Below are 24,860 nucleotides of genomic sequence, written 5' to 3'. Positions count from 1 at the left end.
TATGTGTGTGTGTGTGTGTGTGTGTGTCTAATTTCCATGTTTGCAAATCGATAAAATAAAAAAGTTGCCTGCTCATCTTCTTGTAAGGAAGACATGAAGGATAAAACACTAGTTAGTGAAAACTAGGCAAATTAATTAGTTTAAAACCTCATGGAAAAGCAATCACGAAGATGTCTTGCTGTAAGTCAGCTTACCACTCCAGGAACTTCACAGCAGGTTTCCTCTGCTGTCAGGTTATGATCTACAAGCAGCTCAAGCAGTGGCACATTGACCTACAGGATAAGTGAACAGGAAGACAGGTGTTAAACTTTCTTAACAGTAACATTCTAGGTCCAGTCTGTCTCCTTATCCATACTCCCAAATGTAGGAGTAAACTAATTCCCAGTTTGTGGGAGAAGGACTTCAGTAGGTTTGTGAACTTGTCTGCGTGGGATAGAGAGAATTTCTGGTGCAGTGGTGCTTTCTTTGTAAGAATTAATTGTGGAAAAATTAAACATCAAGGAAATATCTTGTGCATTTAGATTGGAGTGTGGTATGATCTGAAGTAATCTCAGCTGAAAGTGAGTTTCTAGAATTTTTTTGTGTAAAATCCTATGTTGCTTTTGCCAGGTTGGATGGCCCTGTGTTGTTTCAGTGGTGGCTTTTTGTAGCAAGTCAGGGCCACACAGGGAATACAAATGCTGTGACTGCCAGTTTCAGTCTCCAGAGTTATTTTGACCATGGAACAGAGACTTGTTCTGTATTTTGGAGGAACCAAAGCAAAAGGCAGAACACATTAATCAGTCCCTTTTGTTAAAAAAAAGGTTTAAAGACTTCTGAGCCAGTCACTTCTAGTTGCTGTGAGCACATCTTTTGCACCTGAAGTAAAGCAAACACTGTTCTCAGATCACTAACTAGAGTTTTGTTACTATCACAGTAATCCCAAACTGAGGTAATCCCTTCAATCCCAAGGGTGTTCAAGTAATAAATTCCTGCTATTACAGCACACAACCAAAGTCATGCATAGGCTAACACTTGGCAGCCAAGATCCAGTGGATTTCTACATCCACAGTGAGGTCCTGATGATCACCCAGGAGTAACATTTTCCTGGGCTTACCTTGCCAGGGCACTGTCCCCATCTGCCCTCTTGATGGGGTACACACACACTGAGCAGGCTTCCCATTGCAAGTTTGTGCCAGACTCCATCCAAAACATTTCCCATGTTCTCAAAGATGGATCTCTCACTGCCAGACCCTTCTTCAGCTGCACTGTAGATGCTAATGGCCTTGCTCTCTCCATGAAGAAGTAGCATGAACTGGTCAGCCCCAACTCTTCCTGTATATCTCCCATGTCATCTTAGAAGAGCTCCCTTTCCTTCTGAAAGGCAAAGACAATGGAGTATTCCTCAGGAAGAACAAATCTAGAATCAAATTTCAGGACAATTTAAAAAATATTTCTTCTTTGTTATCACTGCAACATTATGAAGTCCGCTTGAAATTTATTTTTTCCATTAACGATAGCTGTCATGGGGAATTACAGCTGTCAGTGGAAGGGCAATAAATGTATCAAAGAGGGCTTCAAATATATTGTAGCACTTTCAAGGAAGGAGAAATATCTAGGTAAACAAGTAAAATAAAATAAAGTAATTCTCAATAATGTTATTTTAGATCTGGAAAACCTACTGAAAATAGCAATAAACAAACTGGAAAGAATAAAAATAGAGGTACACTCTATTTACTTTTGTCTTTTGTCAAACTAATTTAATTGATTTAATATCATGTAACTGAGCTGTGTCCAGACAGCTCTTCTCCTTTGCTGTGGAATGGCTTCACAGCTAGGCAGACTAGAGTCCAAGCCCCCACTGTTATCCATGTCACAGGGACAACCTGCTGGCACAGTCAAGGACCATCAGGACCCGTGTAATCAAAGAAAGACAAACTTTTTCAGCTCATGTGTCTGCGGACTTTTCAGGATTTTAAAGTTCTGAGTTCATACTGTTACCTTGCATTTGATGAGTGAGTTGGACTAGATGACCTCTCCAACCAGAATGATCCAGTGGTCCTGTGATGATACCTGAAGCCAAGGCAACATAATAATTTGCAGAGAAGAGCAGTTACCCTTCAAGGAGACTTAGCACCTTCATTAATGAATATTGTTTGTCATTTTTTGCTTGGTAAAATGGTGCGTATTTTTGGTATACATATATATACATGCAATAAAATGCTACATTGTACAGCTTCTGCAGAAAGCTTTTTTCTCCTAGGGAGGAGTTAGTTCTTTTGCTCTTTTACAAAAACTCCTCTGGCACGAGGAGTTGCAACCCTTAGGAGGAGCTTAAAGTGATCGCTTACAGTACAAGAATATGTTCATGTCAGAGAGGGAAATCTTTTTACCATCTTAGTTATGATACCTGGAATATGCAAGGCTTGAGTGTGTGCCAATGGGAAGTACTAGGCTTAGGCATTTACTTAAATTGCAATTATTTGAAAATTAGTAGTAAGACCTGAGTATTGTTTACAAAAAGTGTATTGTTTACAAAAAGTTTTTTTAAACTACTGTGAGTTTAAAAAAAGGAAATCTCAGAGACTCAAGGATTTTTGTGACTGAATAAGCTTAGGAAGAAACCCCCAAAGTTACTCCTATACATTGGGTTTTTTTAACAATAGAATAATAAAGGTTTGTGGTGTTTTTTTTTTGTTTTGGTTTTTTTTTTTTTTTTTTTTTTTTTTTTTTTGATGGGGTTTTTGTTTGTTTTATTGTTTTATGTTTTTTAAAACAAGGTGAACTTGAAAAAGCAGTTCAGCACTGCTTTGACTCCCTGTTTATGAAGATGGCTGACAAGTACCCTGAGGAGGTGGTCACAACACTGTTGAATGTCACTCCACAAGGAGACAGGTACTGGCCCTGACAATCCTGAGGGTTGTGGGGAGAGAGACCTCGGGACTCTCTGACTTCCAGACCTAAGGAGTGCTGCAGGATACCTCCAAGGAGTGGGGTTCTCCATCCCACCAAGATTTCCAGCTCTGATAGGTTGTCTGGGCTTGCAAGAGGCATAGGTGGGAGAGCCAGTCCAGAGCCACCACACTGTTTCTGGGGAACACCACCTCAGTCCCCTCCTGCCTGCCTTGGCAGGGCCCCTGGGCAAGCTGAGCCCTGTGGGGCTGGCCCAGGCCATGCTGCAGCCAAGGCAGCCCTGCTGACAGAGTGCTCTGTCAGCACAGACCTGCAGCTATGGGATCAGATCTTCTACAAGCCCCAGAATTGGGAGAAGATATTAACTGTATACCTTAGCTTTCTTTGGCTCTTCTGGATGACCAGTATTCCCAGCTGTACTGCAGAAGGCACCTGCATCCCTGACTTGGCTGTGAGTTACCAGAAAAGGCCTTGATCCCCTGCCATGAGCCTGCAGGCTCTGCCAATATATCTCACTGCGGTGCTTACTCTTGCAGCCGTCCTCCAGACAGTTTTCATCCATGGGTTTGGGTGACAAGCCTGACACTGAGAGCAGTCAGAAGCATCCAAGATTGGTGACAGCCTCCCTGCTGGTCGGGGGCCTTCTCATACTGTCAGAAATGCCTGGCATGGTGAGTAGGGTGATGTTGGGGACAGCCACGTTGGCAGCTGGAGTCTGGGGCTGTGGGTAAGGTGGTGGCTTGGCTTGGTCTGGTCTGGGAGTCACACATGGATGTGGCTGCTCCAAACACCCTCCCTGCCATGGTGGGGCTTGGTGGCTGCCTGAGGAGTTTTCCAGGTGTGAATCTTCTCACAAAAAGGAAACTGTCTTTCATACAGGCAGGACAAATGCAGGTCCTCCTGCCAGATATGATGGGGGTCCTACAGGCTGGCAGTGCAGACCTCAAGATAAAGGTCCTAATGTTCTTTAAAAATGTGATGGGCAGCCCCATCACTGGGCAGCTGATGGAAAATCTCCTGCTCCTCTTTGACTCAGTAAGGCTGATTTGGGACCCTGAGTCCTGAGACAGGCATTGGGAAGTGACAGCTGCCCTGTGAGCAGTACTCAGAGCAGGCTCTGCTCCTCAGGGCTCTTGTGGCTAATAGGCCTTGCAGCCCAGCAGTGCTTCTCTCCACTCTGGAATCTTACCCTAGAGCATAACCCCTCACCTCAGCCACGATCAGCCCCCATCACAGTGGGCAGGGAGCTGCTGTTTCCAAAGCTTATCTCTCTTCCTTCCTACCAGGAGTGCAGCCAGCTGCCAGAGCTCTCCCTCTGCCTCTTCAGAGACCAGCTGGAGCCAGTGGTGGAGAATGACAAGAGGAGGAACAGCTACAAAAGGAGAGTATTGATCCCACTCCTCTTTCATATGAGTGACCAGAGCTGCGATGTGGCCAAAGTACAGGGTCAAGGCCAAGCAGTGACACAGACAAGGGTGGGCTGCAGGCAATGAGCAGTGCTCCTCCAGCACAGCCTGTGGGAAAGGTCCCTGCAGAACCAGTGTGAGCAGGGGTGGAGAATCTGGCATGGCCATTTCCAGCACCTGCCCTACCTGCTCCAGCAGGCCTTGGCAGCAACCCACGGCCACCAAAGCCTGAATAGGTGTGTCCCTACATGTTTCTTTGCTGTTCCTGGCATGTGTTGGAGGCCAGGGCTTTGAGCCTCAATCCCTGTACCCCAGGGCTGTCCTCAAGAGACCCCTAGATGCTTTGGCAAGGGCATATCCCAGCTTTCTAAAGGCAGGATCACTCCAGGAACAAAGCCAAGAGGCCCTCTTTGCCAGACATGGTGCTGTCTCACAGCTTCTGCTGTTGTGCAGGCCTCTGGGGAAGCCCTCCTTGCTGCTGCCAAGCTCCTCAAGTGGAAGGAGCTCAAGCACCTGCTGGAGACAGAGCAGACATGTAGGATCAGCTTGGTAAGGACAAACCTCAGGGTGCAGCCTGGATGAGAGCTGCCCTGCACCCAAACCCCCCACTAGCCCTGCTGCAGCCCTGAGCCCACAGCCTGGAGCTGCCCTTGTTCCCATCCTCAAGAACAAAGCCCCAAGGGGTCTCTCCCTTCCCTGCACCCAGTGACAGGGAAGGGCTCTTGGTAATGATGAGTGCTGGCAGGAGGGACTGCTTCAGCCAGCTGGGGGGTTGTGTGGCATGCCCATCCCCTTGCCCTCTCTCCAGCTGGTGAAGGACAAGAGCGAGGCTGAAAAGTACCTGCATCAGAGCCTGCCCTACCTCAAGGACCTTCAGGCCACTGTGAGAGAGGTGGCTGTCAGGTTCATTGGTGAGCCCCAGCCCCTGGAGACCCTCTTTGGGCAGCCTGGCCCCCATTCCTGCTGCTGCACTGTCCTGTCCCTGCTGTGTGCAGGGTCTCAGCCCTCCCTGTGCCACTACTGCAGGTCCATGTAGGTGGGCTTGGTGGCCCCTTGTCCACTTGGCTCAGTTCCACTCCCCTGGACTGCTGGGGATTTCTGGGGCCACCTCTGTTAAGGGAGAATGCAGGGCCAGGGACCAGACTGCTGGAAGCGTGCTAGGGAGCAGGAGCTGATGGAGCCTTGTGCCTAAGGCTGGCTGCACAACACCTTCAAAGCAAGGAGAAGCTGGTGCAGCGGTGAGTGGGGGGTGTGGAGGGGAGGGATGTCTGGGGGTCTCTGGAAACACAGGGTTAATCTCAGTTCCGTTTCTTTCGGTCACAGCCCTTCAGCCCCTGCAGACAGACAGTGATCCCTCTGCCTCTAGCCTGGCAGTTCAGACAATCTGCATCCTGAGGAGTCCAAGAGCTCAGCAACCAAAGAGATTCATCCTGCAAGCATTGTGCTGCTGGTGTCCAGAACCAGGAGGGTAGATGTGATTTCATAAAGTTGGAGCAATTGACCCCAAACCAATGGTGTCCTTCAGATATGCAGCATCCTGAGCAGACTGTCCTGCTGCCTGTGGGATGAGTTTCCCTTCAGCACGTGTTGACCCCAGGCTTATTTGAGAAATTGACCCCTCCCTGAGGTTTCCCCCAGGAGAAGCTGCATTTGTCCCCACCTGGAAAAAGTCCTCCCACCACACAATGAAAACAGGGCACAGAAAGAATGATCCCAACTCCAGCATCCCCATGGGTCTCCAGGCATTCAACGAGGTGTCTGCTGTTGCTGCATTGCCACTTTCCTTCACCGTGATGAATTTGGGTTTCCAAGCAGAGTATCATGGTGTTAAGGAGACCAGAGGTAAGTCTCAGAGGTCCTAGAGGGACTGGATGACAGGGAGTCTGGCACTGCCATCACAACACACCAATATTTGCAGAGCAGAATATGATAGCTGTGCTTTGCCTGGGCAAAGCCAGGGAATAAAACAAAGAATAGCACCAGTCCTTAGATACCAGTGGCTGGTCTTGCTACATGGATGATCAGGAGCTTGGGTTGTGAGACAATGAGAAAGAGAGGAGAGTGAGGGGGCCCAATCCACTCCCTTTTATACTTAACTTGGTTCCACCTCTAATGTAAACAAGAATTTTTGCATGTTTTTTTGCACAGCCCTTCTCCAGGAGGTGAGTTAGGGGGTGGACTGAGCATGAACCTCAAGGCAGAGACAATTTGGCTCAGAGGAACACTGCGCCACCTCTGAGGGGCCCCTCTGCTCTGATCACACCTTTCTTGTAGCCATACTCAGAATGTTTGAGGCAAAACATATTTAGGTCCGGGCCTTGGCCACACCTGCTCCCTACAGAGGCAGGGAACAGCTCCCATTGGGAAACCACGACCACTGGGGATGGCACGGGGTGCGCGCTGCTGTCACCAGTGCTGCCACCACCCTCCCAGGGCAGCCGTGAGGCTTGTCCCCCCAGAGAGGGAAACATTTCTACCATCTCAGTTTTAGTATCTGGAACAAGCAGGGCTTGGGGGCGTGCCAATGGGAAGTACTAGGCTTAGGTATTTACCTGAATTGCAATTCTTTTTAAAATCAGTGGTGAGACCTGAAGATCGTTCACAAAAAGTGTAATAGTTCAGTAAACCACTATGAGATTAAAAATTTTTTAAAAAGAACTCTCAGAAACCAAATGGTTTCTGTAACTGAATAAGCTTAGGAAAAAATATTACCCTTCATACATTCCTTTATTGTTTTAACAATGTGTCGAATAATGAGGTTTTGAGGGGTTTGTTTTCTTTTTTTAATTTAATTTTAGGCTCGAAATTATATTATATAAAATATGTTAGCATCATTTTTTCATTAATTATTTTTGTGCTTGCCTATCTAATTTTTGATCATTTACTAAAAAAATAACATTGTTGAAGACACTCCTTAAATTGTAAGTTGAAAAAAGGAATTGAGTTACAACTTTCCCTAGTGTTTAGGAACTGTAAATCTGGTCAGGAATGTGAGTAACCAAGTTCAACTGGCAGCAAGACTAGACATTCCTGTCCACAGGAGAAAGTGACACAGAACCTTTTATGAACACAGAGGAGGAGTATCTGATTTTGAAAGTTGCCAAGATAGATGATTTCTTTGTTTCAGTTTGCAACAGGCAAGTTCAAAATCTTAGTTTTTCTTTTGATCCAATACCTTTACTGAGCAATGTTTTTATCTATATACAGAGATACAAATGAAGATTGCACTTGATAAAAATCCAACATCTAGAAAATGCAAAACCAAATAGAAAATGGTTGCAGGTAAAATGTGATTTCAGATTTCTTGCTCTGGGACTTAGTAATTTTCAATGCCTGCTTTTTCTGTCTCGTGGTTTGTCACTTGGCAAATACATCCAGAAGTCTCAATGAAAATCTCTTTGGTTACAATATATACGAATAAATTCAGGTTAAACTCAATCACTAGCCTTTATTTAATGACATAAATAACAGAATAATTGAGGTTGGAAGGGATCTCTTGACATCATCTGGTCCAATCCCCCAAATCATTCAGGTTTGTCTACAGCAGGCTGCCCAGGACCATGATCAGGTTTTTGAGTGTCTCCAAGGGTGGAGGCTCCACAATCTCTCTGGGCAACCTGTGACAGGGCTTGGTCACTCTCACAGTGAAAATCGTTTCCTGCTGTTCACAGGGAACCTGCCAAGTTTCACTTTGTGCCCATTGGCCCTGCTTCTGTCATTGGGTATGGCTGGAAGGGGCCTGGTTCTCTCTTCTTTGCACCCTCCCTTCAGGTATTTAAATACATCAGTGAGATCCCACCTTGAGTGTTCTCTTCTCCTGTTTGAGTGGTCCCAACTCTCCCATTGTCTCCTTGTATGTGGATGCTCCACACCCTCCATTATCTTGGCTTTTTATGGAACTTTCTCTACCTCCTCTTGTATTGAGAAGCACAGGACTGGACACTGGAGGCACTAGACATGATAACTTTTAATGATTTATGAGATAAAATGTGAAAATATTTTATATTACATTTTTAAAAGAAATTTTAATATGTTTTCTGTGGAAAGTAGACTTATGTGAATGACCGTCTCTTCCTCTAGATGACTATAGGAAGCCAGCAATTTCTGCATGTTATTTTTCCTGATATGCCTTATCTCACACTTTAGCAACATTGATTTATAACACCTCTGATGTTTCCTGATCTCTTAAAATAACCTGTGAAATTTCAAAAAATATATATCTAATTCTTATTGCTCTAAATAATCTTGTGTCATGGACAATTTTCCTCATCACTGTTAATCCCTGTTTTTTGAAAAATCAGTCTTCCTTTATGGACTTTGGGATTTCTTTCTCCTGTTTCATTAAGTTGAAAGTGACTTTCTCTTTGCTTGGCAGGTTTCTTGACTGAAGCTCTATTTTGCCTCTTATTTGATTTTCACTCACTTTAATGTCCTTCTGAAGTGTGAGAGGGGGTGGCTTTGTTTTCTTCTTAAGAGGTTGGGAGGAAGAAAGGAGTTGTTTCTTGTTGGAAGCACTGATTCATTGAACCACTTCCAGTTTTAATTTTGAATTAAGATACCAGGGATCTTGGAGTCATGTTTTAAATTATGTACATGTTTAAGTGCTTTGTTGCCTTTGAGCATGAATGAATACAGATCAACACAGTGATGAAAACAGGCAACTTTATTGATACAGTGATACTCTGAAATAATTTTCTTTACAAGTGGAACAAAACTTACTGTAACAAATTATTTCAGGCACAGTTGCTTAAAATTCTGAAATGGCAGTAACTTAATCAACTTCCCCGTTACCTTCATATATTGGAAAGTCACAGGCTTTATTACAACTTTAAGCAGTGAATTTCTGTCTCCTAGTTTTTGTTCCAGGCTGGTAACATTTTTGATGCTGTAACTATTTGGTAACAGGTTACTCTTTTGGGCAAGAGGTCCAAAAAACCCAACAGTTTACTTCGGTCTTGGTGGTTACTTTTTTTGTACAAGCTCTTCTTAAGATATTTTATCTTTTTTCTTTTGCCATGTACGTCCTAACAGGAAGTACATACATGTATATCTTCATTTTCTGTATGTAAATATACATATATATGTGTGTGTGTGTATGTGCTTTTGTAACACATGAGGAGCATATGCTTACCCAAGTAGGCCACCAAAGTTAGCAGTGCATAGTAATCTGTGCTATGTCTCAGGTGTGTGTGTCACAGAAATAATTTTTGAGGTATAGTTTTGCCTTGCAGATTATCAACCTGTCTGGGTACTCTCCCTTGGGACATGAAAATATTTCCATTTAATTTCCATTAATTTTAAATGGGGTATTTGGTAGAAGGCTATTTAAATCAGCATGGTAAACTCAGCACTTTGCATTGATGTGGGAACAGCTGAAATGAAAGTTGAAGGAGCCTATCTCTGGTGAGCAGAAGGAGGTCCAGTGCAGTGGCTCTGGTGGAAAGTGTGTGAATTAAATTTTAGTTTATTTCTTACTTGCCTAGAGAGTGGAGAGTTAAACAGAGAATCAATAGTGAGGTAGCAGTACTGGAATCACTTCTTAAGAGTAGACAAGGCTTTGTAGCAGCAGTTTTGTTTCACAGATCTTTTGCAGCTCCTGACCATGGTTCCAAGTGAAAGCAGTTCTCGAGTAGTCCCACCAGCTTCTACTGGATTGATCAAAACTGACCTGAACCTTCCCAGGTGCAAATCTCAGCGAGTCTGCTCATATTCTGATCATTCATCAGCTATCCCGTATGTGGTCATGCCTTTCCCAGTGTCTCGAAAACCAAGACTTACCACTGTGCTTCCACTGCAGGGGAAGGACAAGAGTCTCTCCCACACAGGTGACTGTGCAGGCAGGTCCTCCCTTGATTAGAGGTGATAACAGAACACCAGGATGAGTTATTTGCATATTTTTTTCCTCCTCTACTTTTCTTTTTCTAGCTGGAAGTCAGAAGAATAAACACACTTGCCCATCTCTTCACATGCAAAATATGTGATACTTTTGTTCTTTACAGTCACGTAAGGTGTCTAATGTACAGTCACACCATAAACATTACCTTAATAAATGAATATGCCCAGCTTCACATATGACATGGAAATAGATGCCCATAAGAATGAAAAATCAGTTGAAAATGATAGCCTAAATACACTTCAGGAAGTTTTTTTGTAAGATTCTGTCACTAGAATAAACTATGTAAAAGCCACACTGCCTTCTATATTGAATTTTGAGGATAATATTCAGAATGGAGATATAAACAGGCTTATAATTAGTACATTATATTAAAAAGGGAAAACAGAAGTTTTATTATTCCTTTGTACTCAAGTCAGAAGTAATCTTGCAATTACTGGTCCCTAAAGGGACTGGTCAGATATGTATCAGTAGTTCCACACATGGTAATGATTCTTCTTTTAACACTTGGCATTCATAGCTGCACTTCTGCGTATATTTTCTGTTTTCCTTGGTTGTCCTTTCTCTGGTATAATGGTTTTTCACGGGAGTTTTGGCAACTGTTATGTGTTGATCTTTGTGCTCCATCCAAGCCTATGGCAAGTCTCAAAATGGTGAGAAGTACCTGCTTCCAAAATGCAAATGTATCTGACCTCTTAGCTCCTCTGCTCAGGCCTTGTCCCTTCAGCCATACTTCACCTCAGCACAACCGGGGATGTAACTGGTATCTCTGATTTCTGTGTTTTTTTCATTACTTTTCTTGTAAGAAAAAAGCACAAAAACCCGTCAGAACACTGTTGCCTGCGTCCTACTGAATAGCTGAAATGACAAAGGACTTTTAAGATTCCTAGAATGCTTTTAATCCAGCCTTATTTCAAATATAAAATATTTTGTTTACTTTTCGGACATGTATTATTATTATACGCATATATATAATAATATATACCCATATATGTATATAATACTCGTACATGTGTAGACAAAGTTCTCCGTTCCCAGGGGCCGGGGGCGGCGGGGCGGGCGCTGCCGCTGTCCCTGGTGCTGAACCCGGGAGAGGGACAAGGAGCTGCGGCCCCCCAAGAAGGTGCGAGGGTACCCGCCACTCCTGCAGTCTTTTCTTCCCGGGATGTGGCGCTGGTGTCCTCATGGCTGATAGCAATCTGACGTACTGCACATGCCAGGGCTGCTGTGAGAAGCCCTCGCCCTTGCTTCTGTGTTGTTTACTGGACAATTTGTCTTTTGGAATGGATGTGGCAATCCCTTTTGTAATCTGTGAAATGAATAAAGAGGGGTATCCAGAGAAGGAACAGGAGATAGGCTGGAACATGCAAGCCACATCTTTGTGATGTGAGCTTTGTGTCCTCTGATAACCTCATGATATAAACAAAACTTGAACCAAAATAGCCTGTTCCTTAACAGATAAAACCTAGTTTCCCTGAATTTGCTTTTTGTTTCTCACTCAGACTCTGATTAGTCAGACTGTGAGTCACAGCTGTTCATGCTAAGATAATAATCTTTCATCTACAATTAAACAATTTTGCACACCAAAGCATTTTTTGTGAGACATGCTAGTCATACCCTTTATGCAGTAGTATTTCTTAATAGTAGTCTGTTCAAACTCTGTGCTTGATTAAGCAGAACATTTCAGTACCTAGGGTACTGATTTGGAGAGAACAGGATTGCAGAGCTATTCAACAATTTCCAGCCATTCAGTCTGGAAAGCACTTTTTAACTTAGCTCCTTACATTAGTGTCTAACTGACATGTGAGTAATTTCTTTAAAAAAAACCCCAAACAACAAAACCACAAGCAAATGAAACTGTTTTCATCTTCTAGAGGAAAAGATCCCTGAAACTTGATTCTTTTATTTGATCTCTTAATTCCACCTATAGGAATCATGTGACAGGAGAAAGAAAAATTATATTGGGTATATTAATTTGTGTCTTGTATAGAATGACTCCTTGCTTCTTAGACTTTTGTCTTTCCTGTATTATCTCCTATTGTTGTTAATTATCATAGGTCTTATTCAATTATCAAATTGCACAATAACTGTCTTGACAGCAAAAACAATGGTGAGAAGATAATGATGGAGGATATGAGTAGATGATGTAATTTTAAGACATTGCTATGAGTCTGATGACTTCCACAGAGAAAATTCCAAAATAGAAAGGATATACGGTATTATCAGTAACTTTGTGTGAAAATGCTGCAGAAGTAAAATATACATTGACAGAGATTCCTCTCTCCTCCATATTAATGATATCCTGAACCTTTTGTACCTTCCCTTTGCAGTTAGGCATTGTGGTTTGATTGGTATAGTTTCCTATTCAAGGTGTAAAAAAGTCAAGGGTTAAGCTGGTGAGCAATGCAAAGTGGTGACATGACTCAAGGGCAGCAGCTCATTCTGTGTTCAAAGATTCCTCTCCTCAGGTTTCCTTTACACATAGGGACAGTCAGGACAGTTGATAAAAATTAATGACAAATGTGAATTTGAAGTAAGTACAGAGCACTGAATTAAAGAATCCTTTTTCTGATTTAAAAAATCCACATAGAACGTAGTTTAACTAAAAATAAAGACTTAAGAAGCCACAATAGACCAACTGTCCCAAGTTGCAGGATATACCTGGCAAACTCTGAAACAATGTTTCTCTTTTATGCATACATTAGAGGAATATTTTCCCTGAGAAATCCAGGGAAGGATACAAATAAATGCATTACAAAGCCAGAGTTATGGGGATTGAAGAAACCTGGTGTTGGAGTCTTAGACTGGGAGTCACTGGTAGGATTGTAGGAGCAGCTTGAATAGAGAAATTAGTGGGAGCAGGAAAATCAGGCAACATTTGGGCAAAGAATCTTGGGGCAAAGAAACAAGGAGATGATATGAAAACTTAAAAGCAGTCTTAGCAGCTGAGGAATCTAGAGCTACAGAAAATATGGCAAAGAGAAATAAGGACAAGGATATGATAGAGTCTGGTCAACGAAGCTGGCTCTTTTTGAATGGGTAAAGGAATCTGTATCTTCCCCTAAAGGTCATTTCAGAGGATTGCTATTTTACAGACCAAGTATCATGTTGCAGTTCCCTTTAGGGCTGATTCACAAAGAAAATGCCAGCTTTCCCAGTGTGGCGTTTTTATTGGTAAGGCCATGTAATGAAGATGTGATTTTTTGTCTGCATTTCTCTCTTTTGTCACGTGTATGCATGTTAGGAAATCAGGCAAAACATTGGAAAAGGAGAAAAGATATTAGATTAGGAAGTAAATGATTCTCCATTGAAATAATTTGCTTCTTGTAGTCTTGATGCTAATGAATCACTCAGAACTAAAGAAAAATAATAAAAAAAAGGTTTCTATTTCATTTACTACATGAACACCTTGAAAGTTCTGCCAGACCATATAAAGTGACATAAAATGGTAAATATGCAAAAATCATACTGTAGGAATTTCAGCTAAGCAACCAAAAGGAAATGTTTTTAACCTCTGCTTCATAAACAGTCTGTAAGATCTCTTGTCTCATTAACCCTCTATTTATGCAGATCCTATGAAAATAAATGATTTATTAACATTTAGCTATTTAAAACATGAATGCTTTAGAAAGGTTGGTGAGCCAATTCTTAGAAGGATTAAGATAATGTGCAATAAGTAAGGATCATACATCAAATGACAGCAGACAAAATATATATTGATAACAAAATAACATGATAATCTGGTATATATTCTCAAAAAACCAGTGTTGGCATGGAAAGAAATACCAGCCTATTAAATAGAAATTAAAGACTACCAGAATTTGTAGACTCAAAGGAACTAAATTAATGGTCTATAAGTAGCCTTAATTCTGGTATTTCTTGATGCTGACTTGCTCAACTTTGCACCTGAAGAGGTTCTTTTAGTTTTTTTTTCTGTTTGTTTTTGTGTGTGACATATATATTTTCATAAAACCTGTCTTTCCTCATGTTTGCACAATGCAAATACTCTGGAAAACACTTAAAATACTTCCTTGTTAACAAAAATTTTCCAATCCTTGCAGATTAAGCAGGCTGGCATGGTTAACAAGATTTTTATGTGCTATCCAAAAAGCTAGCTCAGTGGAATGAAGCTTTGTCTGGTTCACAAACACAGCTGGCCTCTTTCCCTTTTCTTGACCATGAAGTCTTAACTATGGGAACTTTTGTCCCAGAGCTTTACATTTCCAGTATATCAAACAACCAAATACATACTGTACTACAGATACTGCCATGGATTATCCATTTTACTTCATCTGCAGAAAATGCTTCAAGAGTTGAGGTCACACAGCTTTTATAACAGCAGTTTTTCTAGTGACACAAAAGCAAAACCACCTGGAACAGTTAAGATCTGGCCAGTTCTATGTATTGTGTGTCCAGAGTTCTAAAAATGAAAAAGACTCAAGTGTCTGCTGACAGATGGTTGGTAGACAGGAGTAGGCAATGAGTGATGAAAGTAAAAGTCAAACTAGGAAATTTCGGTCCATGGAATTGAATTCTGAATAGCAGCACACAACAGGTTTTGTTATTTTTTTTTTGTTAGGTGTTGCAAGGTTATCAAAGTTTGAAACCCTCATATAGAGAATCTAAACAGGTGGTGACCCTCTGTTGCAATGATAACATGTTCCATCTTTTCTGCCAGGGATAAAAGAACTAGTCATTAAACTTCTAATAGCAATTAGCAACATCTTGTGATGTTCTATGATGGAATTATATTTTTACATAATCATCTACAGGAAAGTTTTGAGATCTCAGTGAATATGCATTGTCACACTGCTAGAGAAACATATAGAGTCAGACAGCCCTACCCTGAAGAACTTATTGCCTAAACCAGGTTTTTTAATTTTCTGTTTTTTAAAACTGAGTTACATCATCAATGTTGCCTGGATGCCTAAGAAGGGATAAAAGAGGAAAGAAGCATACAAAATATACTCAAAATACTATGGAATTTCTAGTCTCATGGCTGGAAAACCTGGGCTCTTGTATAGTTTCTAAACAAGAAGGAGACTGCTGTTTCCACTATACTGTGTATCTCATCTGTTGTGAAGTTGTGTTGTTTCTCTCCCTACAGATGCTATAAGGGCTGTTGGATGTCATATTAAGCATGCTCACAGTTATATACTGATAAATATCAGTATATATCACAGTTATATATCTCTGGAACTTGTGTTCCAGAGAGGATGATGGCATGGGGAAAAGGAGGAGAAACTCTGTCCTCTGTGAAAAAATAATTTTGCTTTTTCTACCTTTTGAATATGTCTGTTGCTAAGGGCAATCCCTGTAAATTTCCGAGAGCAGCATTTATTATTTAGCAAATAGATAAATCGGAAGGTTTACAGTGCACTTGGGATACAGACCCAGATGGGTAACCAGCTGGACAGAAAGTGCAAAACCATGTTTTGAAAGTGCCATCTAGTGGCTCCATATGAGGGCTTTTTTTTTAATGTCAGAAAGTGAAGTTTCATCATCTGAAATTTGGGATCAGACCAATGCTGGCTTCAGAATCAGGGTAGTGAGTGGTAGGACCTTGGTAGCTACTTGCAGCCTCAGTGAGAAGTGCAAATGCTGTAACCTGGCTCAGCTAGAGGATCTGACAGGGAAACAAGTGCAAATGTCCCAGGAATGGGTATGTGAATCTCACTGCTCTACCTGGATGGGAAAATGGAAGTGTGTATGTGGAGATATACGAATAAAAGGCACATAGAAAAAAACTGAGGTTTGTTTTACTGTTGGCAGGCCACAATTTTTTTTTTTCCCAGGAATACAACAGCCCCTAAATCCCCAAATTAAGGTGATTAGCCATAGAAATGTTTTTCTGAACAGCTGTTCTTAAAAACCTTAACATTTGACTGCAGACCTATAAGGGTCTTCAGAGACATAGTGAGAATCACTGATGTGCATTATTTCCTTAGAAGCATAGGGATGAAATAACTGAGTCAAACTGGATGGAAAACCAGTGGCAGTTTTGTTTGGATGGCATGCATGGCTTTGTAACTAGAAAACTGCAGAAAGAAAACCAATCTTTGTTTTCAACCAGATTTTGCTGCTGCAAGGCCAAAAGCTTTGTAGCTCTGTGTAACAATTTCAAACTGAATTAATTGGTTCCCAAGAGCCACAGAGTTCTGTATGGGCTCTCAGTAGCTTTATTACTGTATGGTTTGGAGTTCTTAGTTTGGGGTTAGTTCCTTGTAGAAAACATCTCTTTGATTACTGACCCTTTTCTGCACCTGACAAAGGCATTGTGAGCCAATATAAATCAATGTATGTTTTCATCTTTAACAGTTTCAGAAGACCAGAAATCATTCTCAGAAATTATAATTTTAAATCATTTGCCACTAATTTAAACCTCCAGATTTTCTTCTGGATTTTGCTCCTGTTGCTGGAATAACTCGACTATTTATTCCTAGTTCCATTTACACGCATCTATCAGAATGAGGGACAGTAAAGAAGGATAAAACCTCTGCAAGAAGCAGTTAGATAAGCAAAAAAAATTATATTAATGTATAATTTAAAGGCAAAGTATAACTGTCTTGAAACTGGTCCTGAATTATATTTAATTCAATACCAGTAGTGGTTTTCTGCGCTGGTAGCTGAATATATGATTAAATTTATGGTTCACAGAAACACCTTATTTGGCTCCAGTTGTACTCTTAAACTTGCCACTTCGATGTGTTTTATACAAATATTTATTTATACATATGTTTTTGGTGTTTTTTTCAGACTATACATCCGTTTCTGAATTGGGGTCAGAGTAGTAATGATTGCACTATACATAAAAATAGATGTTCATGTTGTTGCTATATCTGTTTTTAATAATTTAGGAGACACTCAGGCACTGTGACGTTGAGGCCTAGACATACTTCTTAATCTTCTAAGACCCAAATAAATGATATAGCATATGATAAAAATCCAAAAAGAAAGGAAAAGAGCCCACAGAGAACCATCCAGACAGGAATCTCAAAGTCCCATGGAAACAAGTCTGTTAATTTAATTCAAGATTACACTTTCCCAATCTTTAGAATTGAAATTAGTTACATCTGGAACATTAGGATGGAATATAATTTTTTTTTGGTTTGATAGATATCTTGATATTAAACCAAATTATGTCCCTTGAGATGAGGAATATGTGAATGATAAGGAGCCATAAAGCTAGGGAGAATTCCTGTGTTTTTTCCTAATTCTAGTGATGCATAAAATTATGCTAAAAAATTGATGTTTTCCTGCCTCTCCCACACAAATATTTTGGATATTCATTCTCTAATCAAAAGCATTATCAAATGAAAGAAACTCTTCCCAGAAAACATTTTCGAAAAGAAAAGCTTTTTTCTGAAAAGCTTGAAAAAAATAATTCTTTACCTCACCACAGAACATTTGCAAAAGCAAACTGCAGATGCTTCCTCAAGTTCTAGTCATACGACCCTTAATTTAAAATGTGTTTCTTTTTAAAATGTGGCCTATAAAGATGTTTGGGGGGAGCTCAACAGAGTCGTTTAGGAAACAGAAACTTGAGACATGTGGTTGAAATATGGTGAGGAGAAAAATAGAATGCATTGCATTAAGGAGATTGAGAGTAATTTCAAATGTTATTTTCTGATGATTTTCTCTTCTAATGGGATCCTGGAGACACAAGGGACAAAGGCAACAAGGTACATGGCCAGCAAGCTAATCAGCCTTGAAGTTTGTCATTTATTGTTTGTACTTAGCCTTTAAGTTTGTAAAACAAAGCCTTCTGAGGTTAAGCACTCAAGCAAGCAACTGTCAAACTCTTTGTCTGGTGTTCTGATCTTCAAGATGACAAAGGAAGTGGTCCTTTGCCTGTATAGATTCTCCTGCTTATAGGTGATCTATTAAGGAATTGATAGAGCTTGTTATATTAGTGTATTTGACAAAGAGAAAAAAGTAATCAGTACAATATCTTATACTGAGCTATTGCAGTCTGAGTCCCTGTTAATTGTTGCATGAATTGTCAGTCTCGGCAGAAGGGTGATTAGGGGGGACATCACAGTTTTACCTCTTGTTGCCAAAGAGCTTCTGTTTAGGCATCTGCCATTGCCTCTGCAGTCTGGACCCTGCTCTTAACTGCCAGCATATCCTTACTGACAAATAAGAGAAGGAAACGCTTGTACTGCAAAATTGTAAAATTATTTCATCTTTAGGTTTCTTCATGGTACATAGTTTTAGTTTGGTAGAGGAAGAGAAGTCTTAAATCAAGCTGATATTAGAAATTCAAATAAGGCCCAGGCATTGCTCCTTTCTTTTGCTACAGCTGTAGTATGTTTGTACCTTCTGTCTGGTAGTAGGTGTACACAGCCTCTACTGCAGCTGGCAAGACTACTCCTTAGCCATGATGGTGGTGTGAGGACCGGTTGCTTCAGGAGGGAGACAATCCCTCGATGGACTGTGTCATAATGGAGTGACTCACAGGTCCTGCCAGGAGATGTGAAGTACCCTCAGGCACTGCCTGCCTGCTCTGCATCTACAGAGTGGGAGAGAGACCTCTGGGAAAATTCACACCCTTTCCCAACTCACCTATTCCCAAAGAGAAGGTACCTGAGGAGCAGACTGTGATTTCCTCTGTGCTGAGGCTCGTATTTCTTCCAGCCATAGCAAGGAGGAACAAGGAAAACATACCCCCTTCACGTTCCCTCTGTAGCCACATTTGCCAGCCACAGCCTTGCTATGGGGAGCCTTAACTAATGGATTTTTCCCTCATGATGCCACAGAATGAGGGGCAATCACACACAACACTGCAGTACACCACACATTGGACTGTCATTGAAAAATAGCAGCATTAGTAATCCTGAACAAAATTCTGAGCTTCAATCTCCCATATTTTTTTAGAAAAAGTTGTTTTCAGGGTTCCTATTTCAGAAATTGCTCAGTCTTTGAAAGGACCACATTACTGTACACATTTCTTAAACCACTTCCACAAAGCTCAGGTACTAGTCCAAGATAGGTATGCAGCTGCCTCCTTGCTTTCAGAGCTCTGCTCTGGGTCGTGGCCAAGCCCCTTGCAAATAAATTGTTGGAGGTTTTCTACAGGCAGTAAAGAGAGGCTACTGCAACCACCTCTGTTATTCATCAGCTAATTTACTGGAAACCTGGAGACTTGTGTGACTGCCCAAATATTCTTTCTGGAGAGAGCACAACGTTCCCTTATAGAAAATCATTAAAAAGGTATAGCAGTTTGCCAAATGATGTATCCAGATTGATAGCTATTTGAAGAACAGACTTTTTGTTGACTGCCTTTCTAGAAGACTACAGATTCTGCCAAAAAATTTAAAGGGAAAGGTGTATGTGAAAATGGCACAAACTATTTAGCCATTCTGAGGCTTAGCACTCTGGATGAAATTTTGGCTTGTGAAACAAAGACCATCTTTCCTTCTTTCGTCCTCTTCTTTTGCTTATAGGAGAATGTAGAATCAATAAAAGTTCAACAATAGTTCAATAAAACCTCAGGTGGTGAAAGTAAATCTAATAAATAGAATATAATGAGTTCTAGAGGATTTCTCTCTAAAACATTCCTCATATGTTGACAGAGTAGAAAGGCACAGACTGATCGTAACAAGTATTTAGTGCATTAAGAATTAAAAATGTATGGTTAAAAATAAGAAAAGCACGTGTTTTACAGCAGATATAAGGATGGTACCTGGGAATGGTGTTTCAAATTAAGTCCAGATTTGCTGCAGAGTGCTTATGGATTGCAGACTTTATAAGGAAGAACATTCTCTGAAAAAGCAAACAGGAAACCACATTTTAAAAATGATAGCTGAACATATGGAAATTTTCACATGCATGATGAGAAGCGAGGAGTGTGTGTTAATAAGAGGCAGTGCTATAGATGATTCTGAGTCACAATAGGCCTGTGTCAGACTCCAAAGCACTACTCTACTCTAAACTGGAGTACAGAGCTCATGTCTCAAACCAGAGCTGGGTTACAAGATCTGGGGAGCCACTTTATAATGGTGTTCAGATATGTGTGTTTTGAGCTACAATGTTTATTATTTTGAAATGTTTCTTTTATCTAGTAAGAGGCTACAGAGAAAAAGCAAACAGGAATACTCCCAAATGGCCAGAAGAAGACCATCAACCAGCAAAAGCTTGAGATTTCATAAAGGAAAATGCTCAAACTACTTAACTTTGAAAACTTGTGTAGCAGTTAAGAGCAAAATTGGCTTTGCTTATATGAGCTGAGACTAGCAGCACCTAAAAGCAAAGATGAGGTTTTTGCAGTGAAAATGACTTTCAACAGGGTCACTCTTAGGAAGGAGAGGAATTTGGAAAAAACAGGCTAGGAATATCTGTAGAAGGCATAAAAGTTCCCCTTGCAGAGAAATGTTATTATGTGATGTCTGCAGCTGTGGATACACTCCTGCTGAGCTGTCTGAGTCGTAGGTTATCTGCCCAAGCTGGAAGGCCAGGACGATAAAAACACTAAACCCTGATCAGCAGGATCCTGTGCAGACAGCTCAGCCTCCAGGTTATCCAAATGGATAATTCAGCCACAGCACTGTCTCTGTTCTGCAGCACAAGTTTAGCTTGAGGCAGCCCAAGACATTTCCATCAGGCTGCACCTTTGTTCTTGTTGAACCCATTGTCCCTGGGTTAGTGAGTATAGCAGCTATGGCTGCTCTGAGGGAATGAATGCACAGGCTGCCTCCTATATATATGTGATAGAAATTTTAGAAAGAAACCCAAAGCAACTGTCTAGACTGCTATTGGGGATTGTTGCCAGTACTGTGTGTGTATGAGACTGGGCTGCTGTGCTATTCAGTCACTGAGGTGCTGTCATGAAGATGTCCTTCCTCAGTTTTTCATATTTTGTGAGCTGTGCAAGTGGATCATTTGATGACAAACTGTGCTGCTTTAGCCCAGAGGGTACCACCATTACACAGAATCATAGAATCAACTAGGCTGGAAAAGACCTCTGACATCATCAAGTCCAACCTGTGACTCAACACCATGTTGTCAATTAGACCATGGCACTGAGTGCCACATCCAGTCTTTCTGTATACATCTCCAGGGATGGTGACTCCACCACCTCCTCGGGCGGCCCATTCCAATGTCTAATCTCCCTTTCTGTGAAGAAATTCTTCCTAATGTCCAACCTAAACCTCCCCTGGCACAGCTTAAGACGGTGTCCTCTTGTCCTCTCACTGCTTACCTGGAAGAAGAGGCCGACCCCCAGCTGACTATACCCTCTTTTTACACAGTTGTAGAGAGGATAAGGTCACCCTTGAGCCTTTTTTTCTCCAGGCTAAACAACCCCAGCTCCCTCAGCCACTGCTCATAAGACTTGTGCTCCAGACCCTTCACCACCTTCGTTTCCCAGCGGCATCTTATTATCTACTCAATTACATCGTCTGTTCCTTCTGCTGCTCCATCGGGTACGTGTCCAGGTGTGTCCTAAGGACCGGGATTTGCCTGATGGTGTGATGGGAGTAACATATATGTGTGTCTACTTCTGTCTCAAAGTAAATAGATGCATTTTTAAAAATAATCTCAGCTGCATATTGGAGCCCCTCTGTCAGTCGGAGATGCCGGCAGCAGCCCTGCCGCCGGAGTGCCCCGGTGCAGAGATGCCAGGGGCAGGCAGAGGCACCAGGGGCAGGCAGAGGTGCCAGGGGCGGGCAGAGGCGCCAGGGGCAGACAGAGGTGCCAGGGGCAGGCAGAGGCGCTTGCAGAGCCCTGTCCCGGTGCCGGTCCCGCTGTGGCACCGCCGTGTCGGCTCCGGGCTCCCGGCAGAGAGCGCTGGTGCCGCTGGTGCGGCGGCTGCAGGCACCTGCTGCACACACCTGTGTTTGCACACACTTTACGTACCTTTTTCCTGCTAAGCAGCTGGGTTTCGTTCTGTTTAACAGGGTACAGCGCTGGAGAGAATTCCTCCCGCTTTCCCCAGGGCTGGGCGGGAGGGCAAGAGCAGCTGGGACCTGGTGCAGGGTCTTTCCAGACACCCTCATCCCCCGCAGGGAAAGGCTTTACAATTCCTCCCACCTGGCAGCTGTCTCCAAAGAAATAAAACGAATACGTCCGTTCTAACTTTTTTAAAGGAATTTCTACCCAGCATCTGACTAGTCAGTAATCACGGCGATTGCCGCCGTCTCATCCCTCTGGAGCCCGATTTTTGTGGTGGCTGCTGTCCCGCCTGAAAGCGTGTGGTGGGGTAGAGGCGGCAAAGAGGTTTTGTGCTGGCCCACACCTCTCTGGGTTTCCTAGGCCTCTACTCCCTCTGCTGCCCCTGAAGTTTCCCAGAGCGCTGCCTGTGGTGTATAAGCATAAAGTACGTCCTTTGTGCCGTTTGGGGTTGCTGTGGGCTGTCACAAGCTGTAGGCTGTCACAAGTGTGTTTTATAGAGGCTGATTTTAATTTTGCCACCCAGGAGAGTAATAGTCCCAAGAAAATGAAGTGTCTTTCTGCTATTGTTATATATCTGAAGGAAAAATCCTGGCACATAATTGGCTAAAAAATACTACTGTGATGAGTCAATAAATTTCTATTGTGTAGCTTTCTCTGAGTGAACAATGGTATGTTCTGGGCTAGTGTTAAACAATTAGTTCACATATCATGCAAATAAGCACATCCTAGATGGATACATCTGGGGGTAGTAGAAATTATTCATGTCTGGCCAATCAGACAGCAGTTTTTATTTATTTCAGTGTTTAACAGAATACCTCTCTGAGCTCTCTGAGCTCTGGGAGACCTTGTGAGCAATTGAAAATACAATAACTTTACAAGGAGAGCCAGCAGTTTTTCCTCACTCTCCATCCAGAATAATAACCCTGTTCCCACAACGATTATCCTTTCTACCCCCAAGTGTTCAAATAGATATCTAGGCAGGATTGATAGAACTCTTCACTGTCCTGCTGTTTGGGCTCCCCACCCTTTCTCTAGTGAAAGAATTTTTGGCACTAACATTTCTACCAGTCCAAGGCAGAAAAAGAGATGGGCCTGTCCAGGAGTTCATAAAAAATGAGCATTAAGGACAGAACCTTAGTCTGAGTAAATGCAATTTGCTACGTTGAGGAAAGTGGGAAAAAACAGAATGCAAAATCAGCCATTTTGTTTCTTTTGAATTTTAACCATCATCTCACTCTGTAGTTGTATTTAAAGGCAAAATATTTTATCATTGATTATATAAGGTGAAAACATTTAGAAGAAACTTACCTTCATCTTTGGTACTCACCATTACACTTGAGTTGTTTGGAGTAGTTCTGTGTAAATTCCTGCAGTTATTTTTATTGTTTTGTGTTACAATAGTGCCTAGAAATCTGAACTGTGTTTGCTAGATGCTGTTCAAATATGTACTATGGGACAATCCCTCCCCAGAAGGTTTGCAAGCTAGCTCTTTACTGAGAATAGAAATTTAATTCCTGGATTTCATTTCTTGGTACATTTGAGCTCTTGAAACTCAAGAAAACTTAATTTTTCTCTGTTCTCATTTAATCCCAGTTATTGCCTAATTAGAAGTTAATGTTTTTTTGAAGGGGGACTACCAAGAGAGTTTTCAAGCAATGTGAGGCATGCAGAGTTTTGAACTAAGTCTCTACAGATGGTGCATGCCTACAGACCTCACTAGATCTCTCTAAGGCATTAAGGAATAGTTTAATATTTTTCATTTTGTGCAAGGAGATTAGTGGTCTCCAGCTGTGCCTGAGACCATCCATTCTTCACAGCTGGGCATTCTTATTAATCCCCAGGAAATAGCCTATGTTCTAATTTGGTGATTTTTAAATACTAACTGAGAAAAATTCATTTAAACACAATAGTGGAAAAATTGAAATCATATTTTGTGGTGGATCATATTCGTGAAGAAGTAACTTTTGTGGGGATAAAGAAGTAATATTCCAGTTTCACCTCTGGTGTTTATTTTGGACTATCATGGTAAATGTAACAAGATAACATAAGCATCCCAGACACACTCCTTCATGAGCCCAAATGCATTTTTATTCTGGCTGATGTTTTTTGACTTTAGGTGGGAAGAGAAATGTCAGCACAGAATAGCACCGAGTATAATGACAATTGGAATTAACAGATCAGAAGACTGTTAACACTAATGATGCCAAAACCCAGGAACCAATGCTTTGGTTTTACTCATGTTCAAAACTTTGAAGTGGATTGCTCTATGTGTGCTTTCTGAAAAGGTGACATTTGTTAGGACTGTCAGCTTTGACAATGAATGATCAGCAGATAATTACAATGGAGAGCTCATTAGGGTCCTGGATGCTTTCTAGCCAGCTAGGTCTGGCTAAAAACCAGTTCCAGCTTCTCTGTTGCTCCAGTGCACAGTCTCCAGCTGCAGGGGCTGTGCCTGGCCATCAGTGTTGTGATGGGGGTCCTCTTAGTTTGCATTGTCTGAGGCCTTGAAGCAGACACTAATTTTCTCTTAGTTCCATCCCAGCTGGTGCTTGGCTTTTTTCAAAGTTCTAATTACTTGAGCACTCTAATTCATCATCCTGCTGGTCAAGAACAAATCACAGTTAAAGTAGAAAGTGCGTGCTTTGCAAAAGATCTTGCTAAAAACACAGGCTTTTTCTCAATAAGACATGTAAAAGAGTTAAAGAGTGACTTGCAGGAGAATATGATCTCCCAGCCTTCACCTTACAACTCCTAAAGTTTCTGAGGCCTTTTGTCAC

This window comes from Zosterops lateralis, assembly GCF_965231275.1.
Source record: "Zosterops lateralis genome assembly, chromosome: 1".
Taxonomy (NCBI): Eukaryota; Metazoa; Chordata; class Aves; order Passeriformes; family Zosteropidae; genus Zosterops; species Zosterops lateralis.
This window is presented reverse-complemented; position numbering follows the sequence as displayed.